Source organism: Haemaphysalis longicornis, unplaced genomic scaffold, assembly GCF_048455015.1.
Source record: "Haemaphysalis longicornis isolate Haplotype H1 unplaced genomic scaffold, Haemaphysalis longicornis Haplotype H1 scaffold_8, whole genome shotgun sequence".
NCBI lineage: Eukaryota > Metazoa > Arthropoda > Arachnida > Ixodida > Ixodidae > Haemaphysalis > Haemaphysalis longicornis.
Window position 1 is genome coordinate 14,607,414 of NW_027526445.1, and position 2,817 is coordinate 14,610,230.

Genomic DNA, 2,817 nt, shown 5'->3' on the forward strand with positions numbered 1-2,817 from the left:
TTGCGGCCGTCCATGATAACAGTCGGCCTTCCCGGTGATGTTATGGGCACTATATGATCTCAAGCTGTCCTATTGTTGGCAATGACGGGACGGAATTTGTTCTTCCTCGCAGATCACCGTTCTTTGCGGAAAATAGCATCGTTTGTGCAGTGCTAGTAGCAGTGCTCCGATTCCAAGGTCCGAAGCAGCATGGTCCGCGACCACCACATCTACGGGTTATACAATGCTAGCCAAGGATCGTGGTACCGGTTGACTCTCTTTCGGCTCCCATCCTAGTTATTCACTGCGGCCCGGATCTGCCATCCAGCTCACCTCTCCTTCATCTTTTAGGGCCGCTTTGAAGGCAGACCTCGCGGTTGTGCGCATGTTGTAGGTCTGAGGCGGCATAATTTTGATGCACATATACATCTAACTTGCTTGGGCCTACAGGGCAAAAAATGAAATCTCTTAAACGGGAATTTTGTATAAACAAAACATGTCCAAATAACTATTTGTGGCCACTGGAAACAACACTTACAATTTTCAACGTCGCGAAAATTGGCAAGAAAATCCCGCCATTTTCACGAGGTTAATGAAGATGAGAGAGGCGAAGATATAATGCTTAGCGGCAAAACCGTGAAACATTCGCCCACATATCATATAAAGACTCGACACGTCAAGCTTTCCCCCGCTCCGTTAACAAGCCCGCCGACCACGTCGGTGTTTCTGGTGATTCTGTAGGGCTTCTTTGGGATGACGAGAATCTCCATTGGTAAGATGGCGAATTCGGTGTGTGACATTTTAGCCACCTTAACCACCACCTTCTGAAGAGCGTCTTGTGTCGCGTACCTCCGGTATGTGTTTTCAGCCGGCAGGTGACGAACGACCACCTCTTCTTCCTTTCCTCCTTGTGGTCTAGCAACGAACGCGCCGAACATTTTGACCTCTTCGGCAAATCTTTGGTTGGCCAATTACTTCGGGATTCTGCCACAATCAGCATTATCGTGTCGTGTAGAGCAGCAACGAGGGACGGGACAGGGCGCGAGCAAGAGGAGCTTCGCCCCTAAAACAAGTCACTGCGCTTGTGTGAGGAAACCCCGTATGCTTGCGCAATTGAGGGTTGTTTATTTGAAAACGGGTAGGCGGCTAAGAATATAAAATCTGCAAAAACACAACAATGTGGCGAAAGAACAAAAAGGGCTATCGTTTCAGCGTACACTTTGTAGCAAAAATCCTCCTCCAACCTTAACAAACATTTCCATAGAAGGCGGACAAGAAATTAACGCAGAAAAATAATAAACAGGGGTGAGGCATTCACTTTTCAGGGGTAGCTCACAACCGCCAGCTTCTAAAAAGATAAAAAATTCAAATAGAAATAGTAAAAGAATCCAGATAAGGAGATTCAATCCAGATAAAGAATCCAGAATAACAGGTAAACAATCCAAATTCTTTATTTGTTTCAATTACCTACCACATCCTCCATTTTGCTTTCCGAGGTTTTCTTCACTGCCAACCCTTATTTCTGTCTTATTACAACGAACCCCTGATTTCCCATTCGGAGTTGCTTCATGCATAGCGAGGGCGTCTGTTCTGGCAGTCTTGGTGCCATAGGAAGCGTAAGAGGGCTCAACGCTGATCAACCATTCTCGACATGTCGTAGACACTCTAGTCACGGCTCAGGGGTTAAAACGAAGGCCCCTTCACCCCGAAAAGTCGGAGTGGCGCTGGCTACCACCCCCAAGCACAGGAAAAAATTACTGTGACATATATACCCGATAATGTGAAGGGGGGAGATTGCCCCGCCTGTAGCTTAGTGGTTATCGCACCAGACCAGTATTCTGGAGGTCGTGGGTTCGGATCCCATCTGGCGGGTATTTTGTCTCCACTTTCTTTCTTTCCAAATTCTTTATCAGTTACGATGACCGACCACATCCTCCCCTTTTGCTTTCCGAGGTTTTCTAGACTGCCAACCCCTATTTCTGTCTTATTACAATGAGCTACTCATTTCCCAATCTGATTTTCTACATGCATAGCGAGGGCCTCTGTTCTGGCAGTCTTGGTGCCATAGGAAGCTTAAGATGGTTCAACGCTGGTCAACTACTCTCGACACGTCGTAGAACCTCGAGTCACGGCTCGAGTGTTAAAAAGAAGGTACCCTTTACCCCGAGTAGTCCCAGTGGCGCTGGCTACCACTCCCAAGCACAGGAAACAAAAATACCTTAAAAAATAATACCCCAGTAAGTGGAGGGGAAACTCGCCCCGCCCGTAGCGTAGTGGTTATCGCACAAGACCGGTATGCTGGAGGTCGTGAGTTCAGATGCCACCTGGCGGGCATTTTTGCTTGACTTTCTTTCTTTCCAAAATCTTTATCTGTTTCAATTTCCTACCACATCCTCTCCTTTGCTTTTCAAGGTTTTCTTGACTGCCAACTGTTATCTCTGTCTTATTTTCAACGAGCCTCTCATTTCAAATTCTGATTTGATGCATGCATAGCAAGGGACTCTGTTCTGGCAGTCTTAGTGCCGTAGGGAGCTTAAGAGGGTTTAACGCTGGTCGACCACTCTTGACATGTCGTAGACACTCGAGTCAAGGTCCGGGGGTAAAAAGAAGATCCCCTTCACCCCGAGCAGTCCGAGTGGCGCTAGCTACAACCACCAAGCACAGGAAAACAAGAATGCGTTAACATGATTACCCAGAAAAGTGGAGGGGAAAATCGCCCCGCAGGTAGCGAAGTAGTTATTGCACCAGAGCAGTATTCTGGAGATCGTGGGTTCGGATCCTACCTGGCGGGCATTTTTTCTCCACTTTCTTTCTTTCCAAATTCTTTATCAGTTTCAA

At 47.1% G+C, this 2,817-nt stretch overlaps 1 non-coding gene across 1 annotated transcript; it reads left to right on the plus strand.

Moving 5' to 3' along the window:
• The first annotated feature begins 1,778 nt into the window (after positions 1 to 1,778).
• Positions 1,779 to 1,851, plus strand: Trnat-agu (transfer RNA threonine (anticodon AGU)). Its single transcript has one exon. It is a non-coding gene; the product is annotated as a tRNA-Thr (tRNA).
• Positions 1,852 to 2,817: the final 966 nt, after the last annotated feature.